The sequence below is a fragment of the Peromyscus leucopus genome, chromosome 14 (assembly GCF_004664715.2).
Source record: "Peromyscus leucopus breed LL Stock chromosome 14, UCI_PerLeu_2.1, whole genome shotgun sequence".
NCBI classification, from domain to species: Eukaryota; Metazoa; Chordata; class Mammalia; order Rodentia; family Cricetidae; genus Peromyscus; species Peromyscus leucopus.
This window is the reverse complement of record NC_051075.1, coordinates 43,374,186-43,392,548: the sequence shown is the minus strand read 5'-3', so window position 1 is coordinate 43,392,548 and position 18,363 is coordinate 43,374,186.

Below are 18,363 nucleotides of genomic sequence, written 5' to 3'. Positions count from 1 at the left end.
TCTGATCCCTTGCCTCCAGATAACATGCACACAGATACGCACTTACATTCACACATGCATCACACATGTACCAAGGTAAGTTAGAACACCTGGGGTGAGTTTGTTATGAGATTAATAGAGTCAGAGAGAGAGGTAGTGTGACTGTGCCTAGGGCACAATTACCTTCCAGTGTACCTGATGATGCCTTGATGCAATGTACCATTAAGACCTGGAAGGGCATGGCCAAGAGTTCAAGGCAGATACCTGTCTTGGGGACAGGTAGCTACAAGTTTCTCCTGTTCCTATTTGAGCTAATTCGTACCCTCCTTCCCCACCACTGGGTTTCAAGAAATACCTTTTTTTTTTTTTCATTTTACATTAAAAAAAAAATGCTTCCTTATTGGTCCAGTAGCAACTCCCATGTGACCGACTGTTTGGCTTATCTGGCTGCTACATACATACAGCAGGTGCCAGGAAGAGATTTACTGTACCAAATCATGATGCAGTTGTCTTTTGCTCCCAGATTGTCGCTTCAAGATCATGCTCACAGAGGCTTGTCTTTCTTCCCATCTTGCTGCTCTTGCTTTGCAGCTGAAGAACGGGGAAGAGGAGGAATGGAAAGATGGGCTGTTTCTCACCTGCAGCCAGTAGCACTTTCTACTTCCTGCTGTCTCCAGACTCAACACAGGATCCCTCAAATGCTGAGTCATTGCAGTTTACCCTCAGTAATACACGGGCAATGCACTTGATACTTGTGATCTGATCTCTTGATTTGCTTTCTTGATCTATTTCTCTTCCTTCCTCCTCCTCCTCCTCCTCCTCCTCCTTCTCTCTCTCTCTCTCTCTCTCTCTCTCTCTCTCTCTCTCTCTCTCTCTCTCTCTCTCTCTCTCCCCTATTCTTGTATGACACCTTAAAAATAAGCCAAAAGATAAAATGTCCTGAGCACACCATGAAAAGAACGTGGCCACTCTTTGCATTAGTTTTGTTATCTAAAGGGTGGGGGGAGCTGGGCATGGGGGTGAAGAACACCTTTAATCCCAGTACTCAGGAGGAAGAGGCAGGCAGTTCTCTATGGGTTTAAGTCCAGTGATCTACATAGTGAGTTCCAGAACAGTGAGACCCTGTCTCAAAAAAAAAAAAAAAAAAAAGACAGTGGGGCTGAAGAGACGGCCAGTTGTTAGACTGTTCTTCTAGAGGACCCAAGCTCTGTTTCTAGCATCTACATCATGCAGCTCACAAATGCTCTAACTCCAGCTCCAAGAGATCTGATGCCCTCTTCTAGATTCTGAGGACACCTATACCTACTTGCACAAACACACATATACACAATATATATATATTTTTAATCTTTAAAAATATGGATACAGGTGACACACGCCTTTAATCCTAGCACTTGGGAAGCAGAGGCAGACAGATCTCTGTTTTATCCTGGCTAGTCCCTGATCTTGTCCATGCTTTCTGTCCATATATTTCTGTCTGGGTCTCACTACCGGATATCAGATCACTCTTATTTATTTATTTATTTATTTATTTATTTATTTATTTATTTTTGCGGGGGTTCTTTGAGAGAGGGTTTCACTATGTAGTGTTGGCTGTCCTGGAACTCGCTCTGTAGACCAGACTGTCCTCGAACTCACAGAGATCTGCCTGGCTCTGCCTCCTGAGTGCTGGGATTAAAGGTGAGCATCACCACCGCCCGGCTTTGGATGACTCTTTTATATTTAACAACAGCAATTACAACAAAGCACAGGGTGATGTCACAGGGGAGGCTGTGACAGGAGCATTGTGAGTCTGAGTTCCAGAGCAACCTGGGCCACATGGTGAGACCTTGTCACAAACAAAATCCAACCCCTCCCTCAACCAACAGACAACCCAGAGTGTGGTGATATTTTATCTGTGCACCCCAATTAAGCTTGTCTGAGAGATCAGAAGACAAAGCCAGCCAATATAGTAAACACAGAGGTCAGGCAATGGTAGCACACGCCTTTAATCCTAGCATTCCAGAGGCAGAGATCTATCCAGATCTCTGTGAGTTCAAGGCCACACTGGGAACAGAGCCAGGCGTGGTGGCACATGCCTTTAATCCGAGCAACAACCATAGAGGTCTGGAGGTCTGTACAGACAGACAGGAAGTGACAGAGCTGGCCAGAAAGAGGAAGAGATGTAGCTGGGTGGAGAGAGGAAGTAAGATGGCAGGGACAGAAAGGCATATAGGCATGGGTATACAGCCTCTTTGGAGGCTGAGGAATCGGTAAGGTGAAGTTGGCTGTGGCTTGTCCTATTCCTTTGATCTCTCGGTTTTAACCCCAATATCTGGCTCCGTGTTTTTTGTTTTGTTTGGTTTGGTTTTTTGAAACAGGGTTTCTCTGTATAGTTTTGGTGCCTGTCCTGGATCTCGCTCTGTAGACCAGGCTAGCCTTCATGTTTTTTATTATAAGACTGTTTAGCAATTCATCTTACACCAGAGTTCTCTTTCAATGACCCTAAAAATATTGTGACTTAAAGATTCTGCTCCTGACCTTGGAGCTATTACAGTGTTCCATTTGCCAATACTACAAACTGTCCCTTCTTATGTGAGGGTTCTGGCACGCCTTAGGCTAGGTGCATCCCTGCTCCCTTCTCCCAGTCTGCTCAGTTGATGTGGATGTTGGTGTATGTCCCCCAGAGGCTCATGTGTAGAAGCTTGTTCCTCAATATGGTGATGTAAAGAAGCAGCTGCTCTAGTTTGGGCTGTAGTGTTCTCCCAGAAGCCCATGCACTTAAAGGCCTGGTCCTCGGCTTGATGCTATTGGAAGGTGACAGACTGTACAAGGTGAGGTCTTGTGGGTGTTTTTAAAGCATTGGGGCAGTGCTTGAAAGGGGCTGTGGGATGCTAGTCTCTATCTCTCTTTCCTTCTCAACCACCATGAAGTAAATAGCTTGTTCTACCACCAAATATTCCCCCAAACAGGAGGGCCGCCTTGACCGTGGACTGAAACCTCTGAAACTGTGAGGCAAGATGCCCTTTTTCTCTTTCTCACCAGTTGTTTTAGACATTCATGACACTCATAGAGAGCTAGCACTGTGGTGGAAACTTCAAGAAGTGGACCATAAGTGGGCACAATCTCAGCACTTGGGAGGCTGAGGCAGGGGGATGCTAGTTCAAGGCCAGCCTGGGCTACGTAGTGAATTCCAGGGTAGTTGGGCTGTGGAGTGAGAGCCTGCTTCAGAAGCAGAGAAAAAGGAGTGGAGCTTGGAAGAAGGTCGTTAAACAATGGGGCAACTCTCTAAGGGGTTAATGTGTTCCCTTTGAACTCTGGTTAGTGTTAGGATTCTGCCACTCCTCCAGCTGTATGACAGCACACGCGAAGTTCAGTAGCTAAGCAAGGGGTCTTATGTCATCAATGTGACGCGTGATGACACAATCTGTGCATGCGTGGCATAGCTCCATAAGCCCACATGCACACGTGCAGGGAAATCCTTAAAAAGCCAGTCACAGGGGCTGGAGAGATGGCTCAGAGGTTAAGAGTACCAACTGCTCTTCCAGAGGTCCTGAGTTCAATTCCCAACACCCACATGGTGGCTCACAACCATCTGTAATGAGATCTGGTGCCCTCTTCTGTATACATAATAAATAAATAAATCAAAAAAAAAAGCCGGTCACAGACTCCTCCCTTCTCTTCTGCTCCCCCCCCCATCTCTCTCTCCCTGCACGTGTCTTTCACAGGCCTGGTCACTCTCTTCTGTCTCCCCCCCCCCATGCTAATAAAGCTCTGATACTGGGTTTTGTCATGCCTTGTGACATTTCTCGCACGGTAACAGCGCCTCTTATTATTTAAAACCAACATTTAGTTACCTTGAGAGAGGGTTGATATAAAAGCCTGAGCCTGGCTTCTGACCCTCTTCGGCTTCCTGTGTCTCTGTGAGATCTCGTCTACTCCTGCTCCTGCTTTTGTGATCCTGTCTACCACAGGATCCGATCTAGGGGCCACACTGAAGGTCCTACCCGATGTGGGCCTTTCCGTCTCCTAAACTGAACTCTAAAGTGCCCAGCCTGGGTCATTTTGTGACAGCATCAGGAAATGAACTAATGCAAATACCTCTTGGGTAGGAACTTTGGTAAGTGGTGTTAGGGAAAGGTTTGGTGTCCGACCCTCAGTGTGTGAGGTGAGACCAGCCTTCAGGTAATAGTGAGAAACACACAGTGCAGAAGACGGAAAGGGATGAGGAAATGGTTCATTCTTTTTCAGGCACAGGTAAGGAGACTAGGACACTTGGACTGCATTTTAAAAGAAAAACTAGTTTCCTCGACAGAAAGAGAAGAGAAGGGTAACTGTGGTGGTTTGAAGGGAAATGGCCACCAAAGGGAGTGTGTGGCTTTGTTGGAGTAGGTGTGGCCTTGTTAGAGGAAGTGTGTCTCTGTCGAGGCTGGCTTTGAGGGCTCACATATGCTCAAGCCACGCCCAGGGAGACAGACCACTTCCTGTTGCCTGCAGGATGTAGCACTCTCAGCTCCTTCAGCACCACATCTGCCTGCATGCTGCCCTGTCCCATCGTGATGATGATAATGGACTGAACCTCTGAACTGTAAGCTGCCACCCCGATGGAATGTTTTCCTTTCTAAGAATGGCTGTGGTCATGGTGTCTCTTCACAGCAACAGAAACCCTAACGGAGACAGTGACAGGAAATAAAATCGACAGAAGGGACAACATGTGCAAAGCCCAGAGGCATAAAGTATGTGGTTAATTTTAGTTCTGATCCTTGGACTCAGGCCTTCCTAAGTTTCTCTGCAAATACATTCATAAAGCATGTCTTAGGGTGAGTTACCTCCACGAATGGCTCATCTCATCTCTTGTGTCTTCAGTTTTTAACTGTTTGAATTTTGAGGACAATGCCTTTCTAAGCTGTTTCCTCAATTCCATACTGTTGGGTGATTGCTGAAATTGTTTATATGATTACTCCTGGAAATCGCTCTTAAAAAAAATTTGCCAGCACACAGGAGGCAGAGGCAGGCAGATCTCTGTGAGTTCATGGCCAGCCTGGTCTACAGAGTGGGTTCCAGGACAGCTTCCCAGAGAAACCATGTCTTGAAAAACAAACAAAATTACATTCATTCATTTACATGTGTCCATGCACATGTGAACATGTGCCACAGTGCCTGTGTCGAGGTCAGAGGACAACTTGTGGAAATTGTTTCTCTCCTTCTACCAAGAGTGTCCTAGGGATGAACCTCAGGTTGTCAGGCTTGATGACAAGCCTTTGCTGCCCCTCCCTCCACGGTGCGCTTGGGTGCCTGTTCCCAGGGCCCTACTGACTCATTCTGCAGCCCTGTCTGCTCTGGAGCCCTCCTTCCCTTTGTCTTAGCCCCTAGCCTAGGGCCAATGCTGTCGAAATCCCACCTGAGCCTGTTGGCTGGGTCTCCCTTATTGATTAAATCAGACTATAAGTAGGAGGCTGAATTCTGTGCCTACATTTCTCTAGAAGAGAAGCCTTGCAACTTGGTCCAGGAACTGGATGAAATCCTTATGTGTTTAACCCCAGACTCTTCCTGAGACCCGTGTTAGGGTTCTCTAGAGGAACAGAACTAATAGGGTAAATATATATGAAAAAATTTCCTAAACCAGCTTTAAAACTGTAACAACAGCAGAGTCAAACCTGAGGGCTGAGAAGCGGGGTTACATGGTCCTTAGTGAATGACTCAACAGTAGTTCCCAGGATGGCTATTTCTCTCTGGAGGGATTAGAAGAAGCAACCTAGGAATGGGAAGTAGATGGCTCCTGTGGTGACCAGGACTCTTCCTCAGGCTCAGAAGTAGGAGGTAGTAGTTTGAAGTGATTAACCTGTTCTGTTTTGTTTGAGGTCCCAGGGATCAAACCAAGGGCCTTGAACATGCTGTAGAGGCTTTCCATCTGAGCTAAATTTCCAACTCTCCATGAAGTGCTTATGAGCATGGACATGGGGACTGTAGCTAGAGTTTTCTCCAGTCCTGCCTGGCCCACAGTCAGGACAAATCTCTCTCACCCACCAGTCCTGCAGCCGCTCAGACCCAACCAAGTAAACACACAGACACTTGTATTGCTTACAAACTGTATGGCTGTGGCAGGCTTCTTGTTATCTAGTTCTTCTATCTTAAATTAACCCATTTCTATTAGTCTATACTTTGCCATGTGGCTCGTGGCTTACCGGTACCTTACATCTCGCTTGTCATGGCAGCCGCTGCCAGCGTCTCTCTGCCTCAGCCTTCCACTTCCCAGGATTCTCTTCTCTGCTTGTCCTGCCTATACTTCCTGCCTGGCTACTGGCCAATCAGCATTTTATTTATACAAAGCGATATCCACAGCAGGGAACTGAAGATACAGATCAGTGGTAAATGGTTTGCTTAGCATGTGCAAGGCCCTAGGTTAGACCCCAGGACCGTGGTGAGAGAGTGAGTGAGAGCCTTAGTTAGGTTTCTATTCCTGTGATAAAACACCATAACCATGAGCAACTTGGAGCTGGGAATGATGGTGCACGATTTTTAATCCCAGCCCTTGGGAGGCAGAACCAGGTAAGTTCAAGGCCAGCCTGGTCTATATAGCAAGCTCCAGGACAGCCAGGACTGCAGAGAGACCCTGTCTCAAAAAACAGCAATAACAAAAGGCAACTTGGGAAGGAAAGGGCTTGCATATCCTGAGTCATAGTCGGTTGAGGGAAAGCCAGGCTGGGAACTCCAGGCAGGAACTAAAGCAGAGGCTGTGGAGGAACCCTGTTTTCTGACTCACTTTCCATGACTTCCTCAGCTTGATCTCTTATATAATGCAGGAACGCCTATCCAGGGGATGGCTCACCCACAGCAGGCTGAGCTCCCTCACATCAGACATTAATGTTAATCTGATGGAGGCATTGTCTCAGGTCCCCTCTTCCCAAATGACCCAGCTTGTGTCAGGTTGGCACTAAAACTAAACAGGACAGAAAGAGAGAGTAAGAAAGAGAAAGTGAGAGACAGAGGAGAAAAAGAAAAAATGAATGGAAGGAAGGGAGGGAGGGAGGGAGGAAGAAAAAAGGAAGAGCTGTGGATTTGAATGCCAGATTGCTTGGGACTTCATTTTTTTTTTTAATGTATCATTATTGCGTATGGTCTAAATGGAGGTATCAGCTGGGTGTCGTGGTGCACACTAATCCCAGCACTCTGGAGGCAGAGACAGTGTCAGCTGCCACCAGCACTGCCACCACCATCATCATGACACAGTTTGACAGGTAGTGACTGCCAGAGAAAATCGTGCCCAGGGCTGTTGGACAGCATCCCACCACTGTGCCCACATGATGCTTTCCAGTGTCAACAACCTCTGAGTTCATTATCTGGCATGAGTTCATCTTCAAAACCCCCCAGGCCGCTTCGCTGTATCACCTGTGCCTCATGAGGTACATTAACCTAGTGTATGTGTATGGGTGGTTTGTCTGTGTACCGCATGCTTGCCTGGTGCCGAAGGAAGCCTGAAGAGGGCATCAGATCCTGTGGAACTAAAGTTACAGGTGGTTGTGAGCCACCAGGTAGTTGCTGGGAACTGAGTGAGAAAAAAATTTCACATAAACTACTAAGAAAACTAACTTCGTCTTTTTTCTTTTGGGGGAGAGGTCATGGCAAACCTATTAAAATAATTTCCCTTTTTAAAAAGATAGATTTTTTTTTTACTTACAAGAACACGTGTCTCACTGTGTGTATGACATGAATGTGGGGGTGGCCGAGGAAGCTAGAAGGCGGCATTGGGTGTTCTAGAGTTCCAGACAGTTGTGAGGTGCCTGGTGTGAGTTTCGGGAATAAACTGGGGTCTTCTAGAAGAGCAGCAAGTACTCTTAACTGCTGAGCCATCGCTCCAGCCCTTTGATTCTCTTTGATTTAGTTTTTTCATTTGAATAGAAGTTCATTTACAGGTCACTGTGAGGTGGAGGCCACCCTGAGCTCTCCAGTAAGAATCTCTCATTCATAGACAGACAGACAGGCAGGCAGACAGACAGACAGACAGATAGATAGATAGATAGGTAGACAGACAGACAGACAGACAGAGATATTTACACTGTGAAATCAGGACAACAAACAGTGGGACCTCTTATATATTGCTTTATAGACTACTGAAGTTAGAATAAAAAGACAAGTTTGGGGTTGAGTTTGTAGCTCAGCTGGCAGAGTACAATTTAATTCTTAAAATAAGCGAGAGTTTTCACTGTGGAAATAGCTCTGTCAGTAAAGTGCTTGGCTCACAAGTATGTAGTCCTGAGTTTGAATTTCTAGCATCTATATAAAAAACCAGTTGTGGCATGTGTCTGTAATCTCAGTTCTGGGGCAGGGGATGGGAGTTGGGCAGATCCTGGAGCTCACTTGGCCAGTCTAGCCAAATAGTAAGCCCCTGCTTCAGTGAGAGTCCACATCAAAAACTGGAGTGCAGAGCAACTGAGAGAGACATCCAACATGAACTGCCCTCTGCATGTGTGTGCACACATGTGGATATGTAGACATACCACATAGAGTATAATTTCCCAGAGGATGTTGTTCCAGGGCCTACACCCTTTATAAACCAAATGTGGTTTTTTTTTATTCAGTTTAAATTTAATTTTTCAGATTTATTTTATTTTATATGTTTGCATGTTTTGACTGCATGTATATCTGTACACCATGTCCCTGGTGCCTCAAGAGGCCATCAAGAGGGTATTGGATCCCCTGGAACTGGAGTTACAGATGGTTGTGAGCTGTTATGTGGGCACTAGGAATTAAACTTGGGTCCTTGGCAAGATTAGTCAGTGCTTTTAACGCCTGAGCCATCTTCCCAGCCCCCAAATTTAATTTTTATTGATGCAGTTTAATCCTATTTCCTCCACGTTATGTCTTAAAATTGTTCATCAAGTCCAGAGCTGTAGGGACAATAGAAGACCTAGCTTTCTCTAACCACACTGGGTGTGTGGAATCCTATCTCTCTCCATATCCCCATCCCTCCAGAAGGCTCCAGCTGGCCTGCATGTACCAGCCTGGTTAGGAAGGACTCTTCTACTTGGTGTGATGACGGCTTTGCTTCCATTGCCATCCCCGAGGGTCCACACTGCTAGAGCTGGAGAGAAGGGAAATGCTGTCCAGCCTTTGTAGCCATCTCTCTCGGCTTTTCTTTCCCAGGACATACTCCAATCAACCCGGCAGGACTTTATCATTTAAATTCTCTGTGTTCCCAGGCTTTAATGTTCCTCTTGGTTGGTATGATGACATCACAACCCCAGAGCTTTAGTCTGAATGTGTCTTAGGCATGGTGTCATCATTTTGACAACACTCAGGCCATTGAATACCATCTGTGTTACTTCCTGCTTGCTGGAACAAGAAGAACTACAGCCGTCCAAACTACACTCAGCAACACGGTCTTATGCTCATGCACACAGCTATTTATCGGGTGCCTGTTACATGCTGGCCACCGTATCATTCACTGGGGCACGGGTCCTTCTATCCCGTGGCTAGTGCTCCCGTGACCCTGCTATCAGGAGAAAGGGTTGTTAAATGTGAAGAACAGCTTGTTAACCGAGACTGGGAGGAAATGGAAGCGTCTGCAGCTGCCAACAGTGTAATTGATGCATCTTAAGTAAGAAGTTTAAACATATTTTAATGGTTAGATATGAGCATGACTGCTGTTTTCAATTTAATTAGAGGGAAGGCAACATGCAGCCTGTAAACGTATTGCGAGAGAGTCCATGGGGATGGGGCTATTTGTTTAAAAGTGAACATAATTTCTCCAGAAGCTAAAAATAGAATCACCATATGACTCTAACAATCCCACTTCTGAGCATTTATCCAAAAGATTTGAAAGCAAGATCTTAAGGAGATCGCTTACACACACCCATGTTTATGGTAGGATTATTTCTAAGTGCTAAGAGAAGGGCATGACCTGGTTGTCCAAAGACAGATAAATGGAGAAACCAAATGGGATATATACATATAAACATACATTACTCAGCCTCAAAAAAAAAAAAAAAAAAAAAAAAAAAGAAGAGGAAATTGAGGCACACAGGTAGTCTAGCTACTTGAGAGGCTGAAGCAGAGGAATTGCTTGGATCCTGGAGTTGAGTCTTGGCACTGTAGTGAGATCCTGTATCCAAAACAAAATAGACACACACAGAGAGGCAGTCCTGTCTTCTGGTATAATATGGACAAAACATGAAGCATACTGCATGAAAACAGCTGCTTACACGAAGACGATATTGTCTGGTTCCACTCAGAGTCAACGTCATGGGAACAGAATAGAGCGTTGGTTTTCAGGGTGGGGCTGGGGGCAGGTCCAGGACGTTATACTTAGGTTTGTAAGATGAAGATGATCTGTTTCACAATGTGCTTGACATGGTAATCAATATTAACTTAAAAGTGGTCAAGGGTCCTACACTTAGGAGGTAGAAGCAGGAAGGTCAGAAGTTTAAGACCAACAGCAGCTATGCAGCAAGGTGGAGGTCAGTTTGGGAGCTGTTTAAAAGGAAAAGGTTAGCTGGGCAGGATGGAGCACGCCTTTAATCTCAGCACTCGAGGCCGAGGCAGGCGGATCTCTGTGAGTTCGAGGCCAGCCTGGTCTACAGAGCAAGTTCCAGGACAGCCGAGAAACCCTTGTCTAGAAAAGAAGAAGAAGAAGAAGAAGAAGAAGAAGAAGAAGAAGAAGAAGAAGAAGAAGAAGAGAAGGAGGAGAAGGAGGAGAAGGAGAAGAAGGAGAAGGAGAAGGAGAAGGAGAAGGAGAGAAATGAAAAAGGTTAAGGTGGTCAATTTTATATGCATTTTAAAATCTTTATTTACAATTCTGGGGCCTGAACCCAGGGCTTTGTGCATGCTAGGCAAGTGCTCTATCACTGAGTCATGTTCATAGCTCTGTGTATTTTTTTTCTACTGTGACTAAAAATAAAAATAAAAATGTGAGATTATGTTATAGGGCTGAGGACATGGCTCAACTGGTAGAGTACTTGCCTAGCATCCACAAAGCCCTGGGTTTGACCCCCGGATGGATAAACTGGTCATGGTGGTGCACACCTGTAGTCGCAGGGCTCAAAAGGGGAAGATCGGTAAGGTCATCTTTGGCTACATAGTATAGAGAATAACATCAGCCTTGCATACATTAGACCTGTCTCAAAACAATAAAGATAAACATGGAAGCAGATGTGCTTCTTCTAGAAAGAGTGGTGAGTGGGGTCAAGCTGCCAGTCTGCCACTCAATTTCTAGCTGCATGATCTGCGATTAACCTCTAAGCCTTTTGTCCTTACTGGTAGCATAGAGATCATTCCATCTATTGTGGAGTTGTCCAGAGGTTACGTGAAGAGATGTGTGTAAGTCTGGAGACAATCGAGATTGCGTTCTCCCATTTCCACACTTTGCTGCTGTGTGTCTGGCTGCACTGTGCTCTTTTTTTATTTTATTTTAAATTGTATTCATTTACTCATTAATTAATGTGCATGAATAAGTATTTTGCCTACCTATATGTCTGTGCACTGTGTGCGTGCCTGGTACCTGTGGAGGCCAGAAGTAGGCATTGGACCCCCTGGAGCTGGAATTACAAATGGTTGTGAGACTCCATGTGGGTGCTGGGAATAGAAGCCAGGTGCTCTGTAAGAGTAGTGGGTGTTCTAACCCCTGCGCCATCTCTCCAGCCCCTGCGCCGTCTCTCCAGCCCCTACGCCGTCTCTCCAGCCCCTACGCCGTCTCTCCAGCCCCTGCACTGGGCTCTTAAGCTGTTGAGACAGAAGCACGGGTTCCTTGTTCATATGGCGCCCCGCTTTCTCCACGTGAGGGTACAGATATTGTGAGTGGCAAGCCTCGCGTGGCACTGCTCCTCCTCCTAACTCTTGCCTTTCTGATTCTCTCTACGTCACCACTACTCACCCCTCTTTCCTTGTTTAATTAAACTCAAGCAGACAGAGAATCTGCAAGACGGAAGACAGCCGGGTGAGAGAAGAGAACAGCAATGCAAGACGGAGTGTGCTGGTTGGGTTTTTGTTTTGTTGTTTCAACTCGACACAAACCTTGAGGGAAGAGGAACCTCTGTTGAGAAGCAGCCTCCCTCAGATCGGCCTGTAGATGTGTCTGTGGGGCATCCTCTTGGTTAATGGTGGATATGGTAAGGGCCAGCCCACTGTGGGCAAAGCCATCCCCTAGGCTGCGTAGGGAAGCAGGCTGAGCAAGCCATGGAAAGCAAGCCAGTGAGCAGCATCCCTCCACAGCCTATGCTTCAGCTCCTGTCTCCAGGTTCCTGCTTCGAGTTCCTGCTCTGCCTTCCCTTCTAGACGGACCATACACTGTAAGATGAAATAAACCCTTTTATCTTCAAGTTGCTTTTGGTTATGGTATTTTATCATAGCAATAGAAACCCTAACTAGGGCAGAGCCATAACTCCTGATGAGGACCTTGGAGCAGCTATGACCTTAGCCAGCCTCTGGAAGAAGAAAATGGTTTGAATCATCATCATCATCATCATGATAAAAAGCAGGGAGTGGTGGGGAGGAAGGCTTCAGAGTTTTGGCAGGATGGAACATCATTTATGAACAAACGTTTCTATGGGGGAAAAATCAATAAAGAAAGCTTAGGGTCCAAGGAAGAGGATACTGGCCCATTTTGCATGGTGATCCTGAAGTATGACGTAGGGTGGACATCAACAGGAGGCCGTGGCTATGGAATGTCGTACAGTAAGAAGTTCAGAATATGAGTACATTAGTTTAAATGGACATTTAAACCCAAAATCATCTGTGGGCCTAAGGCAATTACAGTCAAGTCCCAGTGGATGACGGAGATGAACCATAAAATGACACTGAAATTCAGCTAGATGAATCATCAGGTGAGAGTGAAAGATTGAAAAGTGCAATGAAGGACTCACATTGCCAACCAATGGCAGCGTGACACTGGCTATTTATAACATATTTTCGGTCCTTAGCACACAATGTGTTCCAAAATTAGCGTAATGCACATTAGAATTTAATGAAAAAAATTAGAAAATTATGTCTACTTTCCGTGTGAGGAAACTTGTTTTTTCCTTTTCTTTCTTTCTTTTCTTTTTTTTAGAGCAATAGAATTCCCTGTATCAGGGCTGGAGAGGAGGCTCAGTGGTTAAGAACAAGTACTGCTCTTGCAGAGGACCCATGTTCTGTCCCCAGCACCCACATCTGGTGGCTCCCAATGACATGTAACCACAGTTACAGGGGACCTGCCATCCTCTCCTGGCCTCCATGGTCACCTGCATGCAGGTGATACGCAGAAACTCATGCAGGCACATACAGTTACATAAATAAAAATAAATAAATCCTTAAAAAAGAATCTCAGTAGCCGGTCAGTGGCAGCACACGTCATCATAATCCATAATCCTAGCGCTTGGGAGGCAGAGGCAAGTGAATCTCTGTGAGTTCAAGGCCAGCATGGTCTACAGAGTAAGTTCCAGGACAGTCAGGGCTACACAGAGAAATCCTGTCTGGAAAAAACAAACAACAAAAAAAAAAAAAGGAAGAAAGAAAGAAGGAAGGAAGAAAGAAAGAAAGGAAGGAAGGAAGGAAGGAAGGAAGGAAGGAAAGAAAGAAAGAAAGAAAGAAAGAAAGAAAGAAAGAAAGAAAGAAAGAAAGAAAGAGGAAGAAGTATCATCGATGGGATTATGAATTGGTGTCATCACTTAAGAAAGCAACTTGCCTGCTTCTTCTTTAGAAACACACTCTAGGGGAAGTTCCGGACACAAGACATGAGTCCAGGCATGCTGAGAGAGCCGCTGGAAGCTTAGTCTGCAGGAAATACCCATGCCAATGCAGCAAGAGGTAAGTGAACTGCAGAACCTGCTCAAACTGGATACGAAGTAGCTGTACGAGGGAGGACCTAGTGTTGGTGTTAGTATGGTTACATTAAAAGCACACAGTCTTGAGGACTTGAGAGACCATGTAGATGTTGAGCACTTGCTGTTCTTACAGTTTCCAGCACACACATGGCAGCTCACAATGTAACTCCAGTTCCATAGGATCCGATGCCCTAAAACAAAACAGACAAATGCAAACAATATTGACTGAAAACCATACTTCAGAAGTTTATGTAAAAGCTCCACGTTGTGTATTTAGCAAAATTGTGATCCCATGGGAATTAAAAAAGAACCAGATCCAGATTTTGGAATCTGTGGCAAAGGGAATATGATCGAAAGTTACACTGGGAGCGTCATCTACGTTTGCCACACTTCATTTCGAGGGCTGTGTGGTGAGTACATGGCTTTTGTTATTGTGGCTCTCTGTAAGTCTAAGGTGTTTTGTAAAAAAAAAAAAATATGAAAGTAATAACTCTTATAAAAATTAAAACAGTATTTAAATATATAACCTAATTTTGCCACTGACATCTCCAACCTGTGCCCAAAGCTATTCTCCAGTAGTAGTTCCTTGTAAATCCACCCAGAGCCCTTTCTATGTATTTACAGGGATTGCATTTCTTCCTAGCATCTAGATTTATTTTATAACACACACACTAATACAAATAAGAGACCACGTTACCCATTATTCTGAGTTGCCTTTTTCCACTTTATATCATTGACATTTCTCCATATGACAGATAGTGCCCTTATTCTTAATGGCTGCACTACCTCCCACAGTATGGCTGAACTATAATTTAACTATCCTTCAACTAATACATACTTAAATTGTTTCCATTTGTCATTAAAATTCTACAATGAACGTCCCTGGTGAACCTTAAAAGTATTTTTGTATGAAAGATTTCCAAGGGGATGAATTTTAAAGGAAAGACTTTCTGAAAATTTATATTTCAAAATGAAAAAAGTCCCAAAGGAAATATAGTATATTCTTCTGTGTGAAATTAATATATAAAATTCATGTACATAAATCACAACTGCACTAAAAATATAATCAGAAAAATAAGCAAAAAGCACCAATAGTTTGCAGAAAAAGAACTATAAAAGACTAATTAATACATAGAAGTTATCTTGATTATTCTACCTGTGTAATTAAAACAAGTTACAAGTAATTTCAGATTTTTGATCCATAACTTTAGACAGGATGAGAGAGTGGGTTATGAGACTGGTAATATGTCAGAGCCTTATCAATAACTTAAAACATAACTTAGGAGCCGGGCAGTGGTGGCGCATGCCTTTAATCCCAGCACTTGGGAGGCAGAGCCAGGTGGATCTCTGTGAGTTCGAGGCCAGCCTGGGCTATAGAGTGAGTTCCAGGAAAGGCGCAAAGCTACAGAGAGAAACCCTGTCTTGAAAAACAAACAAACAAACAAACAAACAAACAAACCATAACTTAGGCCATAAATTCTACTATAAATTTAATTTGAGGAAATAAAGATGCTGTAGACAACAACTAGGTACACATCAGGGCTGTTGGCTTTTCTTTTCCCCCTACAACACACTTGGGGATACCAGAAAGCCCCCCAACATTCCCTTTGTACAATACAACTCCAGTACCGACTGAATCAAGTGTGGGTGCCTGAAGATTCCAGCCTTAGGTTCTGGCTGTTCTTTTCACTGGAGACATTGCAGAACCTAGAGTTTGATGTGCCACGTTGTGTAATAGAGTCCCGCCAGAGAAGAATGAAGTCCAGTCACACCAAGGGATGCAGGAAAAGGCCGGAGGGCTTGCACAGCCTGCTGCCAATCCTTGCTTGGTCATATCTCTCATAACCTGTCCTCTTCTGCTTACACCGGCTCAAGCGAGTCTTGGCTGTGGTGAGAAATACCAAAGCCCACCAAGTAGCTTCATCTCCCTGAACATGGGATGTGAGGAAAGAAGGTTCATTGGTAGCACTCACGGTCAACTTGGAGGAAGAGGAGGAGAAGGGAGGATTTAATCCTGGGGAACGATTAGTAAACCGGAAATGAATGTTCCATGTGGCCCATTTTACATAGTTCCTAGCACACAGTAGAGTCCTTCGTGCTCACTTCAGCAACACATACATCCTCTGAAATTGAGAGAGAATAACATGGCCCCAAGCAAGGAGGCTGACACTAATATGTGAAGCACTCTAGTTTTCTAAGAAAGGCAAATCCTGAATGTTTTTTTTTCCTCATATGTGAAATCTGGATTTTTTTTTTTATAATTTTTTAAAATTTTATTTTATTTTACAATACCATTCAGTTCTACATATCAGCCACGGGTTCCCCTATTCTCCCCCCTCCCACCCCCTCCCTTTACCCCCAGCCTACTCTCCATTCCCACCTCTTCCAGGACAAGTCCTCCCCCGAGGACTGCGATCAACCTGGTAGACTCAGTCCAGGCAGGTCCAGTCCCTTCCTCCCAGACTGAGCCAAGTGTCCCTGCATAAACTCCAGGTTTCAAACAGCCAACTCATGCAATGAGCACAGGACTTGGTCCCACTGCCTAGTTGCCTCCCAAACTGATCAAGCCAATCAACTGTCTCACCTATTCAGAGGGCCTGATCCAGCTGGGGGCCGCTCAGCCTTTGGTTCATAGTTCATGTGTTTCCATTCATTTGGCTATTTTTTTTTTTCAATAATTGAGTAAAACCGAAATTTATTATAAGCCACAGTTGTCCTAGGGACCTCCATGCTATATGTATAGCCTCTATGGTTGTATGGGTTGTGGTCTGAGTGTTCTTTATTTTATATCTAGAATCCACTTATGAGTGAGTACATACCATGACTGTCTTTCTGGGTTTGGGTCACCTCACTCAGGATGATTTTTTCTAGTTCCATCCATTTGCCTGCAAATGAAATCTGGATTTTAAAAATGATGATGACATAGATATGTGAAAATGACATGGTGAGGGGCTGGAGAGATGGCTCAGCGGTTAAGAGCACTAACTGGTCTTTCAGAGGAGCAGGGTTCAGTGCCCAGCACCCATATAGCAGCTCACAGCTGTCTGTGACTTCAGTTCCAGAGGACCCAACACCCATGGCAAAACACCAAGGCATACAAAAGAAAAAGAAAAGAAAATGGCCTGATGAAATGTAGGCATTGCCCAAGAGCAGGGGCATGAGCCTAAGCATTTGGAACGAATACACGATGGATGACTGAATAAAATAATGAAAATTTAGTGCAGAAAGTTCTCTTGATTAAGTATGTGGGGGGCTTGCTAAAAAATGTCCTGATCATCTCAGGATGGCGGTGACTCCTGAGGGTGACCATTGACCATCGCTTGCCTGTGAAGCCAGTGGGTTTTTAGCTAATTATTACTTTTTTTTCCTTCAGGATCAAGATAACTGGCATTTTATGTTTCCAATGAGTCTCTTCCAATGTTTGGTTTTCTTTTTTAAATTATTTTGTGTGTATGTGTGTGCGTGTGTGCGCGTTTGTGTGCGCGCGCGCGTGCGTGCGTGCGTGCGCGCACTCGCTCATGCACGCACGTACATGGGAGCATGTGTGGCGGTCAGAACCTGCAGAGGTCAGTTCTCCCCTTCCGCTGTGGATCCCGGATCTTGAAATCAGATCTCTGGCCTTTTACTGCAAGCCCTTCAACACTGAGCCATCTCTCCAGCTCCCAGTGCTTGTATTTAGAAATACTTTTTTAAATAAATGCTTTGTTCTTTTTGACAGCGGGTTTGCTAACTGGGTCAGCAACCTTTCAAATCTGAGAACACATACTTTCTTCGCTTAGAAATACCATCAAAAAGAGCGTTTTCAAATACCGTGACTACAGCTTCTCTCTTTCTTTTCCAAGCTCTTTAAACCCTACTTCTCCAGAAAGTCTTCTGTTCATTAGAAGGAGATTGACTGGATCCGTGCTGTGATCTTACCCCACCAGCCAAGAGTCCTTCTCACCGAAGACAGACGGGCACTCTTTGTGTTTTTAGAAATAGGAATAGCAAGAGGAAGTAGCTGCAAGAGCATCATGGTTTCTGGTTTTGTTTGTTTGTTGTTGTTTTTCAGGTTTTTTTTTTTTTTTGAGACAGGGTATTTCTATGTAATCTTGACTGTCCTGGAACTCACTCTGTAGACCAGGCTGGCCTCGAACTCACAGAGATCTGCCTGCCTCTGCCTCCTTAGTGCTGAGATTAGAGGTGTGCACCACCACTGCCCGGTACATCATGGTTTCTATATGTTCTACCCAGCACCATGTACAGAGCAGACTGTGTAGAGTCTTGGGACGGGGAGGCAACAACACGGGAATTCTAGTGTTTCTCTCCTACCCATGCACTAAGTGGATGTGGGGCCTTGGAAATGAAGATTGTTTTCTGTCTCTTGGTTTCTGCATCTGTAGGGCAGGACACCCGTGCTTCCACAGATGGGTTATTTTGAGGATTAGACGACACATTACATACACACTGTAAATTGTCTGCTGAGGTCACTAGCTCATAGTGCTCAAAGAATATGAGGGAGTTCATGTGGATGTTGGTAGGGGGTGGGACCCATCGTTTCTGCTTTCTTTCTGTTACGGTTCTCATACGGGATTTAACCTCTATGTCTTAGTAGTCTTCCTCCATAAGA